Here is a 24,046-nt window from a genome sequence, read left to right as displayed (position 1 = left end):
GGTAAGAATACCAGTGATTTTCACATACCAGTTTTGAAAAATAAAATAGATATAATTCACAACAACATTCTGGAGAGGATACCTAGGACCCAAACATAATTTTTGGGGGGCCAATACTAGCTTGTAACAGGCCCCTCCCACACATGTACCAGTTTGCAACCTGGACCAGCCCCCCCATTCCCTGTAAAATGTATTCTCCTTCCACCATGTGTGGACCCTGAAGATACTAAGGTATACAAAAGTCAGCTTCATCTCTTCTGCAGGCTCACAAAATTGAAAGGCAGTGCCAAGGATACTAAGAACCAAATTAACGGGTTCTTTCTGGGATGTTCTGATAAAATTTTATTGCCAAGATGGGAAAGCAAAAATGGTCTGCTTGCTCACATTAAAGATAGAAAGATATAACTCCAGGGAACGCTCTGCAGCTTGGAGTAGAAGATCCTTTGAGCTCTAGAACCATTTCCAGCTGAAGACCAGGACCCAGCTGACCTGTCTACCCTCCCCCTCCAAATAAAGGAACAGGTGCTCCAAAAAAATCTCTGAAATAGCAACAGGCATTTGTCTACTAGGAGCTCTACAAGTAGCCAAGAACCCCAAGGAGAGCAGAGGTCACCACTCTTCAAGATGGCTGCTGCTGAGCATAGTGCCTATAACGGTCCTGATGGAGAAAGTTGCTGCAACTGGCTGTAATCTCAGTTAGCTTCTCTCTCCAAATGCTGACATGATGGGTGAATGAAAAAGGAAGATCATCATCGGGAAAGATCAGGTACAAGAGTTCTCTGCCCAGTGCACAGGAGAGATGGATTTATCTCCTCTTAAAGCTAGCTTAGCCAACCTCAAAGGATGGTTTTGCCACCCTATCTTGAAAATTAAAGAGCCTCAAAGAGCAGAAAAGGACAATCCCCTACAATTTATCATCAACTCCTTTCAGCAGTGCTGAGCCTGCCTGATTAGTTTAAAATTGGTTTTAGAGAAAGCATCTAGGTCCCTGCTTCCTAAACCAGCTTCAAAACGTCAAACCTCATGCACTTATAAAGTCTGACAATGTAAGAGAAAAAATTATGCAGCTAGCTCATGGGAGAAGAGTACTGTTTGGGGTAGGGAAATGTAATCAGACAAGAATGATTTTTCAAGATTTGGCAAGAGACCTGGTTCAACAGAGATCAACCTCTGGAAAATTAAGGGAAGCTTGCCAAGTAGCTCAACTATTTGATAAAGTCTGCAGCTCGGTTTCTTGTCAGGATCAGCAAGGAAGTACATCTGTTCCAAAAACCACAAGAAGCAAAACATTTTTAAAAATAACCTGCAGTGAATTGAGGACCTGTTCTACTTTATACCAAATTTCCTTCCCAGTTAGGAGGCTTGGCCCACTGGCAATTATGAACTTATCCATCATTGTAGCCAAACTTACTTGGGACCTCATATGCTCCATGCTTATCTTTTAACTTTAGGATATAGACATCAATTCTCAAATGACTGGAAAAGCAGCACCTCAGCATGAGCGTTAAGGGTCCAAACTGATCTCATGGGAGCAAGCTGACTGTGGAAAGAATGTGTTTCAATTGTGCATTAGATATATCTAATTGTTCTTAGATATATACATCTGTTATATTTTTTCCTAGGGAGGAGCTAAGACACATTAACAAGCCAGAGAGAACTTAGATGCGGAGATTGACAAGTACAAAGCTGTCAAGGGGCATGGGTACCCAGGGTCAATGTGTGCATCAGAATACCCTTTAGGCCAGAGGTTAGGGCATTCAGAGTGATGTCCAAATTTGTTCCCTTCATCAAGTGAGAATAGACACTTACTCTAACTGGGTGCATAAATCTTGGTGTTTGCACCTACGTAAGTCTCTTGGTAGATCTGTTCTTATGTGCCTAAATATATATAATTTACTAAAAGACTATCCTGGCATTGTTTGGGTAATTCAGGGCAAGAGGGTGGTGACATCTATCAGGGATGGTCTAGACAGTACTGGGTCCTGCCATGAGGGCAGGGGACTGGACTCCATGACCTCTCGAGGTCCCTTCCAGTCCTAGTATTCTATGATTCTATGTGGGGATATGCAGAAGTCAGGGCAGGTGGTTGTGGGGGGGCCTCAAGAGTCAGAGAAAGGGGTAGAGGATTCAGGCTGGGGGAGGTTTAGGGCAGGAGGTTGGGGGGCCTCACTGGGGTCACCCGCAGTAGTGAAGATGGCACTGCAGATGCTGGCTCCCCAGGTCCTCCGGGGGGGAGGGGCAGTGCTGTGTGCCCTCCATGATGAATAAGAGGGTCAGGGATGTGGTGCTCTGCCCTGGATGCCAGCTCCTTTGTGTGGGGAGGCTGTGTGGCTCAGCCCCAGCAGTATTCTTCGGGGCAAGTGGGGCTGAACTGACTGGCTCCCCCTCCAGTCTGTCTGTGGGGGGCACTGGTGCTACAATACCTGGCCCTGTCTATGGCTCTGAAGTGGCGAGGCTGCTAGGGTTCCCAACCTGGTCTGGTCCTGCAGCTGAGTGGAAGGATCTCGAGCAAGGAGGCGACTTCCCTGGACCAGTGGCTGGAAACATTGAGTGGCTGCAGCTGGCCACTCTTGGTAATCCTGGCTCTTCCATTTAGGAGAAGTTTCTGAACAAACGCACTCTCAGACTGATGGATAGACTCATGGACAGACAGAAGCACAAATGCAATAAATTTATCTATAGCTCAGAAAGAATGGCATAGGCTGAGGAAGAAACCCATCTTAGGAACTGGGGAAACTTTTGGGAAAGGGGAAGCCTATATAGGAAGGATGGGCTCCACGTAAACCAAAATGGAAACAGATTGCTGGCACTTAACATTAAAAAGGTCATAGAGGTGTTTTTAAAATTAAGGGCTGGGGGAAAGCCAATGGGTGCAGAGGAGCATATGATCGGACAGCAACATCTCCTGGGGAGGGTCTATTAATAGAGATTCTCTATGTTCTAGTAAAGGAGAGAGGATAGAAGAGGACAAAGTATGGGTAAGATCAGATGAGAAACAATCTCATGAAAAAGAGTAACACATTAAGAAGTGGCAGACAAATAGTGACAAATTTCTGAAGTGCTTATACACAAATGCTAGAAGTCTAAACAATAAGATAACACTCTAGTTCACCCTCTTATTAAAGGAGGATATTGATATAATAGGCATCACAGAAACTTGGTGGAATGAGGACAATCAATGGACACAGCCATACCAGGATACAAAATATATCAGGAGGACAGAATAGGTCATGCTGATGGCAGAGTGGCATTATACGTGAAAGAAAATGTAGAATCAAGTGAAGTAAAAATCTTAAGTGAACCAAAATGTTCTATGGAATCTATATGGATAGTAATTCCATACTCCAATAATAAGAATATAGCAGTGGGGTTATATTATTGACCACCTGACCAAGATAGTGGTAGCAACTATGAAATTCTAAGGGAGATTAGAGAGGCCATTAAAAACTCAATAGTGGGGGATTTCAACTACCCCCATTTTGACTGGATACGTGTCACCTCAGGATGGGATGCAGAGACAAAGTTTCTTGATACTTTAAATGACTGCTTCTTGAAGCAGCTGGTTCTGGAATGCACAAGAGGAGACGCAATTCTTGATTTAGTCCTAAGTGGCGCGCAGGATCTTGTCCAAAAGGTAAATATAACTGGACTGCTTGAAAATGAGAATAATGTCATAAAATTTAACAGCCCCGTGGAGGGAAAAAACACCTCAGCAGCCCAACTTTTGGCATTTAATTTCAGAAAGGGGAACTACACAAAAATGGGGTGGATAGTTAAACAGAAATTAAAAGGTACAGTGATAAAACTAAAATCCCTGCAAGCTGCATGGAAACTTCTCAAAGACACCATAATAGAGGCCCAACTTAAATGTATACCCACATTTAATAAAAAAAAAAAAAAAAAAACACACCCCCCGTAAGCATACCAAAAAAGTGCTACCATAGCTTAACCAAGCAAAAGAAGCAGTGAGAGATAAAAAGGCATCATTTAAAAAGTGTAAGTTAACTGTCGAATTAAGTGAAAAAATATAATTGCAGCACTATTAATGGAGTTATTAACTGTTGGTTGTATATTAGGTACACAAGCTGATGTGATGCCAATATTTAAAAAGTCCTCTAGAGGTGATCCTGGCCATTATAAACCAGTAAATCTAATGTCGGTACCAGGCAAATTAGTTGAAACTATAGTAAAGAATAAAATTGTCAGAACATAATTTGTTAAGGAAAAGTCAATATAGTTTCTGTAAAGGGACATCATGCCTTACTAAACTACTAGAGTTCTTTGGGGGGGGGGGGGTGTCAAGTAGATATAGTATGTAGATTTAGTATGTACAGTAGATATAGTATGTAGATTTCCAGAAAGCCTTTGACAAGGTCCCTCACCAAAAGCTCTTAAGTAATTTGTCATCTGATAAGAGGGAATGTCCTCTCATGGATTGATAACTGGTTAAAGGACAGGAAACAAAGGGTAGGAATAAATGGTAAGTTAAAACTTGTGGTGGCCCCCAAGGGTACATACGGGGACCAATCCTATTCAACCTATTTATGAATATTCTGGAGAAAAGGGTAAACAGTGAGGTGACAAAATGTGCAGATGATGCTATACTGCTCAAGATAGTTAAGACCAAAGCAGACTGAAGAGCTTCAAAAAGATCTCATCAAATTAAGTGATTGGGCAACAAAATGACAAATGAAATTTAATGTTGGTAAATGTAAAGTAATGCACATTGGAAAAAATAATCCAAACTATACATGTAATATTATGGGAACTAATTTAGCTATAACTGCTCGAGAGAGATCTTGGAGTTGTTGTGGATAGTTCTCTGAAAACATTTACTCAATGTGCAGTGGCAGGCAGAATGTAAGGAATATTTCAAAAAGGGATAGAGAATAAGACACAGAATATCTTATTGCCTCTATATAAAGCCATGGCATGCCCCTATCTTGAATACTGTGTACAGATGTGGTCATCTCATCTCAAAAGAGATATACATTGGCATTGAGAAAAAGGCAACAAAAATGTTTAGCGATTTAGAACAGGTCCCATATGAAGAAAGATTAAAAATACAGCGACTTTTCTCCTTAAAAAAGAGGAGACTAAAGGGGGATATGACAGAGGTCTATAAAATCATGACTGGTGTGGAAAAAGTGAATAAGGAAAAGTGATTTACTTGTTCCCCTAACATAAGAACTAGGGGTACCCAAATTAAATTAATTGGTAGCAGGTTTAAAACAAAATGAAAGTTGTTCTTCACAGTGCACAGTCGGCCTGTGGAACTCTTTGCCAGAGGAGGTTGTGAAGACCAGGACTAACAGGGTTCAAGAAAAAAAAATAGGTAAATTCTTGGAGGTTAGGTTCATCAGTGGCTCGCAGCCAGGATGGGTAGGAATGGTGTCCTTAGCCTCTGTTTGTCTGGAAATGGATGATAGGGGAGGGATCATATGATGATTACATGTTGTGTTCACTCTCTCTGGGGAACCTGGTATTGGCCACTGTTGGAAGACAGGATACTGGGCTAGATGGACCGCTGGTCTGACCCAGAATCATCATTTTTATCTTTGCACACAGTGTCCATTTAATTAGCTAAGAAGCAGACAGACCAGGTTCCAAAGCTAGCAATAGCAATACTACTACAAATAAATGGAAGCATTTACATTTTCTGATTCATTGGTGTTCTCTTGGAAGAGGTTGTGATTTTTGGCAGAAGTGGGGAGCAAGGCAGCTGTACCAGAGTAAGGAATGGTTTCTATTTTCTATAGATCAGTCAGCTTGTGGCTGCTGCTGCCTGGATTGTAGACTTTACTATAAACTAAATGAAAAAAAAAAAAAGCCAGCTCCGGTGTCTTATTTTCAATTAAAATTTAATTGAAGAAAATATTGTGGAGTAAATGCTCCTCGGGTGACTCCATAGACTTCAGTGGAGCTACCCTGTTACAGTAGAAACTGGTCCTATGTCTACAGTAATTCCTCATTTAACACTATAGATGCGTTTCTGAAAATGTTCATGCTAAGCGAAAACGTGCTATGCGGGGTCAATTTTCCCATTAAAAAATTGGAAAAGGTGGGTGTCGGGTGTCAGGTGCTGGTGGCAAAGTCAATTTTTTGTTGGAGCTGGGTTGTCAATGTCAGCATTAGATATCTAGCAATCCAAGATAACTAGCAAAACAAGCTGCCACAGTTTGTTAAAACACAAAGATAAACACGTGAGTGAGCAGAGGAGTGCTGTGACCACGCGTATTGATCCGCTCATGCATATTACCACTGTTTCTGCCAAGTTATACCATCGCATGAAGTAGTCTTGATTATTTGTGTTATTTTGAGGACGGTCATATTATTCAAAAAACATTCCCTTAAAAAAAAAAACTGTACTCTTGTGAAAACGTGTTAAGCGGGCACGTGTTAAATGAGTAATTACTGTATATGGGAATCTCGTGTCTTACTCAAGGTTCGCTGTTTAAATGGGTCAAATGTGAGCAAAAGTGGGGAAAAGGAAAGACCTGGAATATGCAAACTGGTTCCATTTGGAGCGAGCCTCAGATTTGGTCTCTTCCCAAACTCATCAAGCTGTGTTCAGTTCGAGAAAGTGGGTCAAACATTTTAAAGATGTTCATGCTCCTAACATATTGGTTCCAGTTGGAAACAGAAGAGGAATGCAAAAATGTCCTAAGAAACAATGTTTAAGGTATTTACAGCTGAATCAAAACTTAGAAAAAAATTGAGAGGGTCTGAGCCTAGTTTTCATAGAAAAGAGGATCTGAACTCAAACACTGATCTTTCAACATTCCCTAATTTTCTAAAAATTACAAAGTAAATTGAAAAAAAATTGTATCAATGACTAAAAAAGGATAAGCTTTAATTAACAAGGCCAACTCACATTACAGATAAAGATAGTTTCCCGTGTATTTAATTCGTGTAAAAGAAGAACATCTCTTATGTTTTCTAACATAGGTCCAATTTCAGCAAGTTACTTTAAGCATGAGTCCCACTGAAATGTAAGGGCCCAAATTCAAAGCTGTTCTTATTTCTTAGCTGTAAAGCCTTATAGTAAGCCTACTTAATTCCTAGGTTGAGGTTTGGATCAGTGAGAATAGGGAAGGCTGATTTATGTATAAAAAAATACAAAGGAGGGGAGACTGGGTGCAGACACAAACTTTGAAAATAAACTTATATAAAAAAAACATTCCATAAATAGAAGTCCCTCATTAAAAAAAAGGTTCAAAATAATTCTCAACTTTACGTGAGGGTTGCCAACCTCTGGAATCCTCCTGGAGGATCTCCAAGAAAAGGTGACTTTTTAATGAAAGATTAGGTCACATGATGAAGCTTCCAGGAATAGATCTAACCAAAGCTGGCAACTCTCCTTTACATACATAGCTAGCTAACTTCTTCTGAAGTCTCACCTGAAAAGCTGCTTAATCAATACTCATCCTGAACAATATGAGACAGATCCTCAGCTGCTGAAAGTGTCCAGAGCTCGGTTGACATCAGTTTTGTTTAGTTTGGGAATGAAAAGACTGAGAGGAGACATGATAGCAGTTTTCAAGTATCTAAAAGGGTGTCACAAGGAGGAGGGAGAAAAATTGTTCTCCTTGACCTCTGATGATAGGAAAAGAAGCAATAGGCTTAAATTGCAGCAAGGGAAGTTTAGGCTGGACATTAAGAAAACTTCCTAACTGTCAGGGTGGTTGAACACTGGAATAAATTGCCTAGGGAGGTTGTGGAATCTCCATTCCTGGAAATATTTAAGAGCAGGTTAGACATCTATCAAGAATGGTCTAGACGGTGCTTGGTCCTGCCTTGAGGGCAGGGGACTGGACTCAACCTCTCCAGGTCCCTTCCAGTTCCAGTATTCTATGAATAGTGGTTTGAGTTTGTTCTGTTCCATCTCATGCCATTATCCATTATGTAGCCCAAACACCAACTTCACTTCCAGAGTAAGCAGAAAGTGACAAACAAAAGCAAGCCATCCGTAGAAAAGTATATCGGAAGAATGTCCTCATCATAGCACACACAGCTTCACCACAGACAAATGTTTACAAGCTCACTGTGTTAAATATGAATTTAGAGCAAAGTAAGTGTAAGTTTCCAAAACTACGAGAGGAAATGAGAAACTTTTTCCAGCTATTCTGTAGGCTTATCCCACTCATGTTTTTACGAGCAACTAACATTGCTTTATGAGCCTATGGTAACATTTTCAAAAGCACTTAAGCGACTGAGGGGCCAAAGTTCTTTTTTCAAAAGCGATTTATACACAACTGAAAAAATATTAAATGGATCTCAGTGGCCAGATTATTAATGGCATTACAGGCAGTCCCCGGGTTACGTGGATCCAACTTATGTCGGATCCCTACATACGAACGGGGCTTTTGGGCCCGCGTCCATTTGAGTTGGTGTTTGGGCCCGCATCCTCCGTGGCGAGAAAAGCTGCTCCGCGTCTCCATGCTGGGGGGCCCCCAGCAGACTAGGGAGACGCGCAGCAAAGCCGCGGAGGACGCGGGCGGCGGGACCGCGGCGCGTCGCATCTCCCTGGTTTGCTGGGGGGGGCGCAGCTAGTGCGCCCCCCCCCCCCGACCATGCTTTTCTTGCCGCAGAGGATGCGGGTGGCGGGACTGCCCGCGTCCTCCGCAGCGAGAAAAGCCTCTCCGCATCTCCCTGGTCTGCTGGAGGGGGCCCCCCAGCAGACTAGGGAGACACGGAGCAAAGCCGCCCGCTCTGACTCGGGCTTCCTGTAGACAGCGGCTGAATCTGGATGCCAGTTCTGACTTACATACAAATTCAACTTAAGAACAAACCTACAGTCCCTATCTTGTACGTAACCCGGGGACTGCCTGTATTATAAATGGCATTTATAATGTTTCAAAAGCAACAAGGTATTTTCAAAAGCCACAAGGTGCCTACCAGCAGTTTTAGATGGCTAAATTATCATAGAATACTAGGACTGGAAGGGACCTCAAGAGGTCATCGAGTCCAGTCCCCTGCCCTCATGGCCTTTACAAATCTGGTCCCAAGTGCATAAGTGACTTTTTAAACTGGCTTGCAATGGTCCCTATTAATCAACATTTGTTCACGTTTACCACAGTAGAATTCAAGATGCCACGAGGTTTCTCAGAGAGTATGGACAGCTTACATTTAAAAGAGATAATGTAATCTGATATTACAGTGCAGTACACTAAATATTGGCACTTTATATCACAGTCAGCATTACTTCTGAATTTTAAGGCCTAATTCAATCCTTACAAAGAATTTAAACCTAAATTTACAGCATGCAGATGGAAATCTCCAGTGAGAGAAACTTTGAGTTTAGGGTTTCCACTTTTCCTTTATTAATGACAGCAAACATTAAGAGTGCTGATATCACTAAACTGTAAAAAGAAAAGTCAGGAAGTAAACATGAAGTATTACTAAACAGCGAGCCTTTCTAGTACCATTTCTTTCAGTTGAGGGAAAAGAAATCAACATAGCTAGAACAATGTGAAGTGATCATAATCAGAGGAGGAGAAAAAAAAGATTAAATTTGGGGATGCAAAAATGAGATGGACATATTAGTAGCTCTGAAAATGTGATGTCATGGTAGATATTGACTTTAATTTCCAAAATTTCAATTTGTATCAACGGAGGGAGAAAATTCTAGCTGACATTTAGAATAAAATAATAAAAAGATGACATGTAGGGCCAGGTTATGATACTTTCACACAGTCAACTGTACCTCCTTTGAAGTCAGTCTCATATTCTGTCCAGCCTCATGTTGTCCCAGTTTTAGAATTAATTATTTTGCTAGCATTTTAAAGTTTCTTTTTTTTAAAAGAAAAAAGTTACAGATTTCCTCAGTGAGCATCAATTAAAAACAGAGCATGTACCCATTTAAAAAAAAACACACACTATTGCTTGGTTGGGTTGGTTTATATGGTAACAGGGACACTTGGCAAGTTAGATTTTTACAAACTCTCTCCAAATACAGATTCAGACACTCTTAATAGCTTGACATTTCCCATTACCAATCATTTTACAAACTTTACAGCACTTTTTAATATTTACAGTAAGAATTCCACACACTTCACTATTATTTTATCCATCTCTAGTCACACCAGAAATTTTAACAGTGGCAAGTAGCCACATGGCATAACAAACCTGACCCATTTGATCGACCTCACATTTTTCTGCTTTCCTATCGCATCCATTCACCAATTCTCTATTTCAAAAAATTAGGTGGGATTTTACACCTACAGTCAGTAATTGCTTGTGTGGCCTCCTCTAGCACCACATTCCATTCGGAGCAAATGCTGCATTCCAAGGAATGTTTGCCTGAGTGAGGACTCTGCTTCCTTCCTGCTCCTTTTAAAGTAATTGGAGATATTTCCCAAATGACTAAAGAGGAACAGAACTGGGCTGCAAGGTTTAGGCCAACATTTGTTTGTTATAGGCTGAATACAGTCCTTTAGCTTGTTGGCAGCCTCTTGTAGGTCTCCTAAAGGCCAGAATCCCACTGTGATGCCCTGCCTCTATTTCCCCTTTCTTCAGAGCTTCTTAAATTCTCAACAGTCCAAAGGAAGTTCCAATATTCTCCACCGAGTGTCCAATTTATTGAGTCATTAAGTATACAGTGGGCCACCAGGCCTCAACTCAGTTTGGCTGATCTTCCCCTTTAATTGGGGTGCTGTAGCCCGCTCTTTCAGAGCTGGGCCACAGTTCGATATCTCTGACAGAGTCAATGTTGTCCCTTGCAATTGCTTCTTCAAGCCTGCTACTACTCCACAAGCCTCTGTTTCCTGAGCATCCTCTCCCTTCACTACAGCCATGAGAGCTTCATGGCCTTTTTCTCCTCTACCCTCTGTGTTGGGATCTCCTTCCCTCTGTGTAAGGATCTCCTGAATCCTGTCCTCCACTTTGGCTTTGGAATTTGACCTCAGTAACCTATCCCTCTTGAAGGGGTGGACTTCACTTTGTGCCTGTTCTTTTCACCTTCTCCTTCCCCTCCTGGTCCCCCCTCCTTCTACTTTCCTCCGTTTCTGAGGTGACCAATCCCCAGGAACAAGTTGGCACCCACCTCCACAGACTGGAAACAGAAACCCAGGCATACCTCATCTGCTGCTGATGGTGGTGGTCCGCCTGCCACAGCTGCTGATTCCACTAGGTCACCTGTAGCACCACCTATCACCTCTGCTGATCCTGTAGAGGTTGCAAGATAAAAGTTGGGGTCAGCTATTGTCAGGTGTGGCACAGTATCTCCTTCAGCTAGCTCTCTGCCACTGAGTCACTGCCCATCCTGATAAGAGATGGGTCAGAGAGGCTGGTGACTACACCAGCTGCTAACATAATTGGCTGCCTCCCATACACTCCATTGTGGCCAGAGTTTCTCTGCAGTGCACTGCCTCTATTCTCCCCCCCCCCACACACACACACACACTTCTTCTTTGCACCTCAGGCTCTCCACAGGGCCCCCAACTCCAGTTCAGTCACTCTCTCCCCATTTATTTGAGAGTTTTCCAGCCTTCTCTGTCAGAATTGGGTCACAAGTCAGTGTCTCTGCAGGAGCCAAACTGCTCCCTGCAGTAACTTCGCCTAGCCAGCTACAACTCCTTGGGCTTCTGTTTCTTGAACATTATCTCTGCTTCTCTCTGCCCCCACTACAGTCACCTGCTGCCATTTTATTGAGAATTACCTAATGCTCCTCAGGTAGAACTCATCTTATAATCAGAGGTAGCTTAGCCCCAGACTTGCCAGCCCATGAAGCAAGTTCCTCTGTTACAAAACCCACATCCATGTGCAGACATCCCATTGACACAAATGGGAAGTTATCTGCTGCCAGATTAGATTAGGAAATAGCTCCACATGAGTGAATAATCAGCACTTTGTAACTGCATTGTACATACATTATGAATAAGTGTGAGCTTGGTGTGGAAGCTGCTATTCAGATAAATTAGAGTTTTGATCCTGACCTAAACTGATCCCATGTGTTCCTGGAGTTCCCCAATATCAAACTGCTTAATAAATCAGCTGTAACCTTTGTCTTTTATTATGAAATAATGAACAGAGCAGATTGGAAGGTATATGACCTTGGCATCTGTTTATCACATAATCCTAAACTATTTGATATCTTTTAAATCTAAAAGTTTTTAAATGAAGTTAAAGCTAGGTTTAGAAGAAAAAAAAAACAGGATAAATCTCCATAGCTGTAATGAATCTAATTGACTAATCAGCATCTGTTTGGAGTTTCCATGAACTATTCAAAGATTCCAAAGAATGTTCAGGTTTCAAAGCAACCAGTGTTTCTGCAAAGAATGGTAGGATCTGTTACAGTTATAATTGTTAAGAGCTTTATTAATAAATCCTCATTGTCTGTATTTAACTTTTATACTCACCAAGGTTTTTTGTATTATCTGCTGCATGCAGAAATAATATTCACATTAGCATTCCTTTAAGAGACGTGTGTAATATATTCCTCCCCAATTTTTTTCAACCAATCTATGAACCTGCTGCATTACAAACTCATGTTCATGAAAATGTCACCTCAGCATGCCACATTTTCAGCAATTTTCTCCCCAAAAACGGGTATCAGCATTTCTCCACTCTTTAAGTGAGGCCATCGCAGGCTTCTTGTATTCTAGGACCAAGATCCAATCCTAAGCTGATAAAGAAAATTGTGGCAATCCTCTTTTTTTTTTTGGTCTTCACTATTTCAATGTTGTTTCATTCAGTTTCCTCCTCCAGTCTTTGGTTCATTTTTATGTATTTACCATCTTCTGATGCTTACTCTGTATCTTCATATTTCCTTGTGTTCTTCGATTTAGTAGCATTTCTGAATTGCTCAAAAGTACATTTTAACTATTTGCTTTCCTCTTGGGGGACATCTGCCTTGCAATGCGACGTGCAGGGTCCTGCCAGGATGTATCTGAAGCCCCACTGCTTTATATTGGACAGGAAACCCATAGGCAGTCCTATTATTTGTTGGCGCTGGTGGTATGTGTGGTTTTATTTATTTTGCTATTTTACTATAAAAGAGCAATCCTGGGCTCTCAAACCAATCTATCAATTATTCATATAAAATCAAATAAACCCTCCAGCAACAAATCTAATAATCCCCAAGCCATTGTTGGCCAGCCTTACCTAGCCAGAAAGGAGAAAAGATGAACCATGCAGAATGCTCTGAAAGCTAACCAATTCAGGGTGCTAATAGTCCAAAGTGAAAAAACAAGCTCCAAAAATCCCAGGGCCCTAACGGAAAACACCCAACAAGCTGCTGTCCCCTCTCTCCCACTCTTGTTGGAGCAGATCTGTTCATGTCATGGTGTGAGGCATGCTATAAAGAAAGCAAGCCCATCATTAGATCTCCCCTGTACTCCCTCCCTGTCAATAAAAAACAGTGAATTCCAAACATATTGTAGCTAACTCCACAGCAGGGATCTCTGTGAGTATTGAGGTATGCCAGTCCCCTAGATGGTTAGTAGCATATTAAGTGTACCACATACCCAAAGGCAAATGCTGCAAATGCTAGGATCTTCGAGTTGTAATCCTTGGTGGATCCATATAAACACTCTAAGTCAGATGAACAGGAAAAGGGTGGCTTGACTGCCCCAGAAATGAACTTCAATTACCCTTGAAGTTACAAAAAACACAACACATGGGTCTGACATTTCCTCTAATTTTTTCCATCCATGTGCAGATTTTTCCCATCATTGTGTGCAGTGTGCACCGAGACGTGTGTGAAAACGCACCACCAGTAGAAACATAAATCCTGGCTGAGGGCCCTCTACTAATCAGCTGGGCAGTGTTTGAATGTCTTCCGAGTGGTCGCACAAGCACTCAGCTTACAGGGAACATTGCACAGGTCCCAGGCCATCACCCAGTTACGTCCAGCACAGGTATATGAAGGTGGGAATTCTTCTCACTTTAGGCCACACCCTCTCAGGGGCAACCATGCATTGGCTTGTAGATCCCACAGCCTCAGCTTGTCCTTCGATCTCATTCAGGCCCATCCATAAGGCTCGCCTCCCCCGCATTTACAGACCCCACCTGGCTATCCACCAGCCCCTTTTGCCAGTGATTGACTTCTTGCCCGCCTGGCTCCCAGCCCTTCACTCCCAACTCCCCGCCACAGCCAGCTTGATGGATTCCAGTCCTTTTTCCTGAACCCATCATCATAACCTCAAACTAGACTTCCCATTTTTTAGGCTGAAAGGATTAGGGAGTCCTGCACTGGCTGGATGGTACTCTGGGAGTTAACACAATGCACAGTAAGAGACATCAGGTTTACTACAATGTTAAGGGCCTAGTCACATACCACCGAGTCAATGGCAAAACTCCAGCTGATTTGTATGCTGAGGTTAGAGTAAACAAACATGTCTGAGAGAAGTAGTCCCTATCTGCATTGTGAAACCATGAATGAACACCCCTGCTAAGCTAGTCCATCAACAGCTGGGAATCATCAAAAAAACCTTGGAAAATGGCTCATCCTTTTGTACTTGCAAGATAATGTAACAGTACTAAATAATATGGTGCAAAGTACAATTGTGTAGCACTGATTAAATAAAGGACTGTTTGGTAGCGCAAATAGTCTGTCTCAGACTAGCAATATCACATTAGGTCTACAGCACCACAGGTGAACTTGGTGTTTTGAAGATATATTACCAATGACAGGCTCCTGCCTTGATTAGCAAACAGTACGTATATACTTATTGTACCTCATATGCTCTTATGCTACCCTGCCTCTGTCCTATTTCCTTATCTTGTGTTTCTAGCAACTGTTTTTAACTGTCTGTAAGAGGCAAACTTGCGCTATCAACAATCCTGCTTTTTTAAGTTGTCACTAGGGTTCCAATCCTTTCATGGCCTCCTCAGAAATGCAGGAGTGTGCACAGTGCACACCGCAGGCCTGGTGTAGAACTTAAATTATACATACTCTGGCCAGGGATGTAAATCAAGAAAGAGGGGTTGGGGATGGGGAAGGGGGAATACGGACTAACAGTGAGAGTGCGGAGACCAATGTGTGATGGACATATTCTGCTGGTGCCTGGGTTATAAATAAATTTAAAGTCTTGGGACAGTTGCCAGAAAGTGAGCTGCAGTGGAGCATAGAAATCGCAGAAATACAAGGCTGGAAGGGACCTTGAGAAGTCATCAAGTCCTGCAACTTGTGCTGAGATAGGGCCATGTAATCCTAGACCATCCCTGACAAGTGTTTATCCAACCTGTCTTCAAAAGCCTCCCATGAAATGGATTTCTCAGTCATCCCTGCAAATCTAATCCAATGTGAAGCTACTGATGCAGATAGAAAATCTTTCCTACTATCTAACCTAAGTGTCCCCTGCTGTCGATAAAATCAATTACTTCTTGTCCCACCATCAATGGACATGAACAATTGATTATCACCCTCTTTATAAAAGTTTTATGAAAGTTGACGACTTATCTGCTCAGTCTTTTTTCCCCTCAAAATTATGCCCAGTAAATATGTCCATTTTTTAAAAAACTTCATTCACGGGTCATGTTTTCTAAACCTTTTATCATTTTTATCACTTTTTGCTGGTCTCTCTCCCATTTATCCACATCTTTTCCAAAACGTGGGACTCAGAATTGGACATAGTGCTCTAGTTAACATCTCACTTGCCAATGCCATTTACCTCCCATGTCTTGTATCCAACACTCCTGTTAATACACCCTAGACTGGGATTAATCCACTATGTGGAGCTGCCAAAAGAAGGTTAGGAACTGAATGTGAATCAACAATAACTGCCAGAAGTTCTATCATCTAGCCAGTTATTACTCATTTTGTAGCTGTAGATCTGATTTTTTCTTTCTAAAGTGTATTGTACTTTGCATTCTTTACTGAATTGCATCTTCTTGATTTCACACCAATTTCTGAATTGTCAAGGTCATTTTGAATTCTAATCCTACCTGCCAAAGTACTTTCCACTCCTTCCAGTTGGGTGTCATGTCATCCTCAGATCCAAAGTGACTACTCCTTGCAATCCTATTGTCTGTCCTTTAGTTGCTTATAAATCCTTAACAAGTTGTTCCAGCTATCAAAGTTAGGCTGACTGGTCTATGAATTCCCCCTTGTAAGTTCTTTGTTCCCCTTTTTTTAAAAAGATCAGCTATGGAAAGGAGTGAATTTTGAGGAGGGTTTGATACAGATGAGTGATGGTGCAATGTACACAGCATCAGAGCTCAGGAAGTAGCAAGAGGAAAAACATGGATCTGCTTGACGGAGGAAGAGACCAAGACAGCTGCAAAAGCCACTGAGCTAGCAGCCCAGGGGCCTCTACCAAAGGATTATTTCCCAAGAACAATGTATTTGAATTCTTGATGTATTTGCATATAATAAAATTTATAAAGGGGTTCCTCTGTCAGATCCATAGCAACAGAAACAAAATTTCCTTTCCCTCATGTACTCTGTTGCTTTTCTACTGTAGGAGAATTGCTCTAACTCTGGAAACAAACAAAAAATGATCAGGAAATTGAAGAGAATGGTTTTTATAATAGTGAATCATCAGCCAACTCAATAATTCTGTATTGGGCACTAAAAACAGGAGCCGTCAGACTTGAAAAGACTGCGTGGTGTGTCTCATGCATAAGTAGCTGGTCAGTGAAGAAAACACACAATTTTCCTTAACTAGGAATATACGAAGGAAAAAAAGTGAGAACTATCCCAGCTCCTAGATTTTCAGATCCAAGAACTGAGTATCCTAAACCTTCCTTTATGCCCAGCAAATACACTATTCAAATCATGCCATTTCCTCTTCTCCCACTTCCTCTATTTCTCTCTCCTCTACACTTTTGCATAATTTCTTTAATGTTACATTCCAGACATCACCACATCCATTCACTGCCTGTGTACATTTTTTTAAAAAATGCAGTAAAATACTGGACTAATCAAAATGATGATTTTCAGTGCTATTTAGTGGAAAGATCTTTAAATTACTAGCAATGTTTGCAGACACTGCAGGGCCTCCACTCTGTCAATGCTACTAAGCAGATTTTGCTTTCAAATACAAAATCTTAGCTTTCTGGCACAGTTAATTTTGAAATTCTGACTTCAGTTTTGTCCAATGAGAAGTTGTTTGGAAATCTAGCTGTGGGGTTGTGAAGGAAAAGCCATGTAAGAATGGCTTGATGCCATCCCTAATTTATCAGAGCTAGTTTACAGTTTATATAAAGAGTATAGTGTTTCTCATGGAAAAGAAGAGTCAAGGGTTGGTTGTAATTAATAAAGAGGATTCTTTATTGATGCTGTTGACTTCAAACAATCCTCTGAGGTTCTCCCTGACTCTCTAGCTTAAAAAAAATTAACACAGCTTGCGTTGCCAAGTGCTACCATACGCCATATTACTATGATCCAGCCCTATCTAGTCATCATGTAAGGGGTCAGTGACTATACCTATAATATCTCCTTAGATGAAGAACAGGATCCCACTGCTTCTCCCTGTGCAGAGACAAAAATAAGCTGTTTTATATTAAAGACACATTGAACTTTAAATGGTGCCTACCATTTTTAAAGATTCATTTTTAAACACTGTGAATATCAAATTGACTCCCTTCTAATACCTTCAATAACAAAGCACGTTTCCAAGTTTAGTGGCAGGAGCCTTTATGAGTTGATGAGAATCTCTTTTCCATAAGAGGTGTGCCTGAAGCCAGTATTTTTACTACTAAGAGCAGAGAATTTGAATTTAATATCATTCCTGGCATAAAGCTTATGGAGGGCTTTAGAAAGAGATTTTCAGACTTTTACTCTATGAGGAGTGTGGGGGTGGAAAGAAAGACTAGTCTTCAGAAAAGCTTGCTCCTAGAAACCTGTTCCTAATCTCCATCTGAACATTACCACAAAACAGCCATCTGATGTGCAAAAGGCAGTTGGCTCCAGATGATTATAAAGAAACAAATCACAAAGTAACAGAGTTAAGCCCTCAATGTATTTAAGCAATAATGCAGCTGGTCCTGTTGTTCCTGTGTGAAACTTGTGAGCTTGGGTCAGCATCTTGTTAGTGGTGGCTGCTGAAGCCAGGACAGGCTGTGTTTGTTTATAAAAGGTTCATAAAGGATATCCTGGCTGTTCTTGCCATTGCAGCAAAAACAACAGTATGGGCATACACCAAAACACACAAAGCCCCTGGGCAGAAAGAGGAGTTTGCCTTTCCACTTGGTGAAGCATTACAAACTCCTTAAGAAACTTTATTCCTGACATTAATATGATATAACACACACACTCTTCATCAGGAGACTCAGTATCTTCATTCCGAGCACCACAAAATGGGATGCCGATACAGGTTAGAATTAATTTACCGCTGAAAGTTCATCTCCATTTCCAGTATCTCATTTTCTGTGATGACCTGTTCCCATACTGTGTCTCCTCTTTTTGATCCACTTGGTTGGTTGAGCTCAGCGATGCACAAGGAGAACAAATTATTTGTTTTCAATTTTCACAGTGACTGTGGATAACCGAGACCACCAATAAAGCGTCAAGATGCTGATCTCTGTGGTACTGCAGCAATTTTCTGATCAACAAATATAGAAAAGCCATCTATAATGAGATCACTGCATGGGTAAAGACTGTAATATTTGTCTTTGATTTTGCTTGCCTGACCTAGATAGAGTGCAGTCAAATGGTACAGTTGCTATTCATCTCAGTTATAATAGTGGTATACCTGCTGGCAGGACTTCAAACTAGGGATGTGAAGGACTAGTCGACTATTCAATAAGCAAATGCTTATCAGATAGCCGAGCCAACTAGTTGCTCCCCCCTCACTCTTGCTGCCTCTATCAGAAAGAGGCAGCCGGCGGGAAGGGGGGAGAAGAGAGAGAGGAAAGGAGAGGAGAAAGAGAAGGCTCCATGTGGTGCTGCCGCTTTAAAACACCTCGTGCAGCCAGCTGGGATGTCCCCAGGCTCCTCGTGGCATTTCAAAGCAGTAGTGCTCCATGAAGCTCGGGATCAGCTGGGGACTCTCCTGCTAACCTCGGGCTCCCTACAGTGCTGCCACTTTGAAACGCTGCAGGGAGCCCGGCAGTAGGCTCCGTTCAGCATTTCAGAGACCCAGCACTGCAGGGAGCCCAGGGTTTGTGGGGGAGTCCATAGCTGACCCCAGGCTCCACACGGCACTTTCACCTTTGAAGTGTATCAACAGCCCTAGGACTGTTGCTACACTTCAAAGATGGAGGCGCCCTATCGACTAATCGAATAGTCGATGCCAAATCAACTATTTGATTAGTAAATTTCTTGCAATTTAACATCCCTACAAGGTAATGGTGCAAGGTAACGACGATTGCTCTGCAATATCATGAAGCAACACGTTGCCTTGCAGGCAAAGCTGTACAAGTCACAGTCCTGCATGTATATGACCCCTGAGCTTTGGTAATTCACCTCAGTCTACAAAAGCAAGGCCCTTCGTGTTCCATTCCTTGGCTCCTATTGGCCACCTCTTCATTACATGGAAGATTGACGCTGCTGACTTTCCAAGAGTCAATTTAGTGGGTCTAGTAAAGACCCACTAAATCAGACTCAGGGGACGTGCACCCCCATCAGCACCAGTACCCCTACCCCTCACGAGCAGTAAAGGAAGTTGATGGGAGCATTTCTCCCATTAACCTCTCGCTATATGGACGGCACAGAAACATGATTTAAGATATACTGACTCCAGCTACACAATTAACATAGCTAGATTTGTGCATCTTAATTCAACCTTCTGCTGTAGCATAGACCCGGCCATTAAGCCTAGTTATGGTAGTAACATCAGAACAGATGGGCCATCTCTGATCTGGTCTAGATCAGGGATTTCCAACCTTTGCCTCCCATCAGTACCATCTGAGAGTATGTCTACACTGCAAAGCTATTTCAGAATACTGGAGGTATCCCAAAATAGCTACCGTACATCTACACAAGCTGCCCATTCTTTCAAAATATTTTTCAAAATAAGGGGAGCCCTATTTCACCATCCCAGTAAATCTCGTTGCACAAGGGATAAGGGATGGCTCAAAATAGTGCTTTATTTTGAAATCTGGCACCAAATTTCAAAATAAAATCAAAATAGGATACACAAATTGAATCTATTCTATTCGATGCAAAGAATAGAGCTTTAGCCTTAGATAGTAAAGAAAATAAATTACTACATGAAGGATGAAATATTTATGCCTTCCCTAAAAATGACAAATTTTAACATGCAATTAAGGGCATCTGAAATCACATTATGATTTCATGTCTCATAATAAGGTTATATGGCTGTCTTAGTTTAGTACCACTGAAATACTTCAGCATTTGCCCCAAATATTTTTTCCCCTATTGAAAGAATCATGGTCTAGCATCAAGTCTCAAGGGACCTGAACTGTAGGTTCAATAGGTTTTGAAGCAGGAGGGAAGAAAAGTAAGAGAGGGCAAATGTTGTAAGAGTATCTGGTTTATAACAGTCATGGTTGTCACAATAAACATGATTAATTTGCTCTTTGTCACCAAGAAGCCTTTTAATTCTTAGACAGTGGCAAAGATGAATAGTGAGCAGGCTTCATCCTTCTATAAAGCTTTGAATTTAAGGAATGCAAATCTCATGGTGAAAGAAAGTTGGTTGAATTATGTGTGAGTTGCGAGTTGACCGGTATTGCTTTTCATAATAACCACTCTTAAAGTGTCAGTCATATTTCTCCCTTTGCATTAGAGTCATATTTCTTTCAGTGGATAAAGGAAAAACTAGGACTGCTTTATTTTCCCCTCTCTCAAATGTACTTTAGTGAGTTAACTGAATAATTAGCATAAATCAAGTTTGATATAAAACATATATTTTGTATAAATTACAGGAGAAGGAAAATGTATAGTTTAGTAATAATCTGTCTTAAATCTGTTCTCATTCTGTCAACATCGTGCTGGCTCCCATAAATCATTTGGATCTTATTTATATGTTTAATTGTATCTTGCATGTGACTTAAAATCAGATAGCTATGCTGTTACAAAATGGATTCTGTAAAAAAGAAAAAAGGAATTTATTACTCTCCCCTAGTTTCCTTTTCTTTTTTTTTTAAATCTAGTATTATTTCCTTCTGAAATCAACACTGATTCAACCTTGTGATACTGTCATTTATTATTTGTTTTAGTAAAAGGGACTTATTCATCTGGAATCGCTTGTCTGAAAAGACATTTTTGCCCAAGCCTAATTTATTTTGACAAATTGACTCGCTCACCCAGTTTTGTAACTCAACCCAGATTTTATGAAACCGATCTAGTTATGCAAAGCTGCATGTCTATATTTACTTCCTTGAATATCTGTCCTGCACCAACTATAATCTTTGCATTGGCTCATGAAAAAAAAAAATCACATTGCAATTTATATACATGCTCAGTAGGCATTCATATTTGAAGTGTGCCACAGTACCTGCCTATACTGCTTCTGTAAAGTAGTTTGTGACTAAAGGATGCTTTGTAATATTATATACATTTACAGTAAAGGTCCTTAAAAGTTGCCAGATTAAACACAGAAATTTTCATGACTGAGTAAATGCATTTGTGAAGGGGAATAGTTATCTAAAAACCTACCCAATCAACTGTTGCATCTGTTTGGGGGGGGGGGGGGGGTTAACATTTTGGAATTTGGCCAGACAACCTAAAAGCAGGAAAGATATCCCTGAAGTGTATCAAAGTGAGCAAGAATTGCTTTTGTTTAATGTAGCAGAAGACCATGGTAAAGTATCTGCAGTCTGTGTACTTGAATGTTTCTGTTGGATGCACTAATGTAAAGTGTGAAACCCAGCTAGCTGCTGCTTGGCATTTCCAGTTTCTTTGGAACTAATAGGATTACCCTTTGGAACTCATTTTGGGGCCATAATTCATACACAATGAAAGGAAAAGTAAATAGGATACATTACTTGGTTTTACTTGCTACAGCATAACTTGTTGTAAAGGTCCAAGAGAAACCAAGAGCATATCTAGATTCAGTGCTAGAACCAGATCCCCAGTCTTGAACCTGTCCCCCCAATTTCTGGTCTCAGGTGATTAATGCATTAGTTATGCTGTTCTGACATGTCATAAGCCAAGGAATTTCACCTGAAATAACCCCTGATAAATAATTCAGCTAACTGATGGGATCTAGAATTACAAATCAGTACAATTTTATTAAATGATTTCTGGTAGTAAAGTATCTGTCTGTCTTGGTTGCCAAACACCACAAGTGCATATGGTCATTTTGGGTATGCCTACACTGCAACACTATTTCAAAGTAACTAGCACTATTGTGAAATACTTAGTCTGCGTCTACACATCACGCAGTTATTTTGAAATAGTGTAAAAATAGTGTAAAAATACTGTTAAGCTGGAGGATTTCTTACTCTGAGTCCTGTAACTCTCATTGTATAAGGAATAAGGGAAGTTGGAGGAAGAGCGCTCTGTTTTAAAATAAGTGCTGTGTAGCTGCTCCCTCTTTCGAAATAAGCTACACAATTGACATAGCTCAATTTGCATAGCTTAGTTCAAGTTAAGCCCTGCACTCTGATTAAATTATTTGAAGACAATGCAATCAGCTGAATTGAAGGAAAATGTTTTTTCAACATTTCCTTGGTATTAAAGACGGGCATCATCATTTTTATGAGAATTTGCCAAAAATTATTAAAATGTTGTTACTTAACTAAATTAATGAGAAAACCCTTGAGCTAAAAGCAGCAGGATGAGAATCAAGCAATTGCTTCAAACCTTAGGGATCAATTCATTCCCATTAGCAGTCTCTGAACTGCAGAATCACAATTGCATGCTGTGAAGGGCTGTATGGAGTTGGGCATATACCATAGTGTAAGTTGCATGTAATCCGCATTCCATCAGGACTCAAGTCCAGAAACACGGTGATAGCCAGGGAAACAGCAGGGCTAGAATGCCCAGGAGGTGTTTTCCACTTCCAGGATTTTTTCACCAGAGGGCTACTAGCTCTTAGTGAAGTCCCAAGCCAGGGTGGTAGTGGTAATACTGTTTTTTCTCAAGAGGAGATGAGGACCTTTCTTCATGCAGCTGCCCTCTCAAGTGCAAGTTTGAAACTCCTGTACCTGTTGGAGGGAAACTAAGCCAATGTGACTTGATTTGCTAAAGGGACAATCAGAATATAGCTTTGGGAATGTTTACATGACAATGATATTCCCCATCTTATTTACCTGCCTTGTTATTCACAACAAATTACAAACTGTCATGTCTGCCTCTGCATTACAAGTGGAAAGTAGGTAAACAAACAAGTAGTATCTCTGTATGTGGTGGGGAACAATACAGATATCCATAAAGGTGTTTTCAGACAATTTCTAGTGACATTTGGCAAAATTCCAATTGTTCTTTTATTTACATAATCTTGAAAATTATTTTAATACTGAGCAAGGAGTTACATGTGCATTTCTTATGAGACACACAAGTACTGTAAGAGGTGTGGATGGACAGCCTTAGACTAGTTTTCTCAGCTTAACCTCAGGACATATTCTGGTATTAATGACTCTCCACACCCATCCATTCAGTCCTTGACTGGCACCACCGATAGAAAAGCTCCAGCTTTGCTATAACTGCTATGACAAGAAGGCCTGTTTCATGAACTGTCCATTGGAATCACCAGTTCCATCTACATAATCTAACAAATATGAAAGGTCAAACCTTTTGCTGTAATATATTTTTAGTGTCATGCCTGCGCGCCCACGTACACACACACACACACACACACACACACACACTAACTATCCTCATGCTGGATCTACAGAGGAAACAGTGGCTATGTATTCTGTACTGCGCAACAGGGTTCAAAATGAAGACAACTTGGCTGATTTTTTAGCATCCACGGAAACTCTGGTAATGCCAATAGAAATAGATGGAGATTAAAGTACCCAATAGCTTCATATTACCTATATCCTATGACAAACAGCATGAGAACAGTGACTTTCACTATCTCATTACACACTGGGGCATTGTGTCTATACCACATACCATGATGCAGAAGACAGTAAATTAAACTTGGAATTAGACTGACAGAATAATGAATCAGAATTCTCTTGCTTTGGGTTTTAACCTAGAAATCCTCTCGCACATGTACAGTCCTCCCGCTTTAGTGCTTGATCC

The 24,046-nt window shown here is 41.0% G+C and overlaps 1 long non-coding RNA gene across 2 annotated transcripts in view; it reads right to left on the bottom strand.

The window, feature by feature from the left end:
- The window catches only part of LOC142829572 (uncharacterized), a 144,562-nt gene that overhangs the window by 69,216 nt on the left and 51,300 nt on the right, over positions 1-24,046 (bottom strand). For both annotated transcript variants that reach the window (XR_012904099.1, XR_012904100.1), the window contains exon 3: positions 11,078-11,166. This is a non-coding gene — a long non-coding RNA (uncharacterized LOC142829572). The remainder of the gene's footprint in view (positions 1-11,077; positions 11,167-24,046) is intronic.

This window comes from Pelodiscus sinensis, chromosome 5 (genome assembly GCF_049634645.1).
Source record: "Pelodiscus sinensis isolate JC-2024 chromosome 5, ASM4963464v1, whole genome shotgun sequence".
NCBI classification, from domain to species: domain Eukaryota; kingdom Metazoa; phylum Chordata; order Testudines; family Trionychidae; genus Pelodiscus; species Pelodiscus sinensis.
Note: the sequence above shows the minus strand (reverse complement) of the source record. Positions and strands in the feature narration are given on the sequence as shown.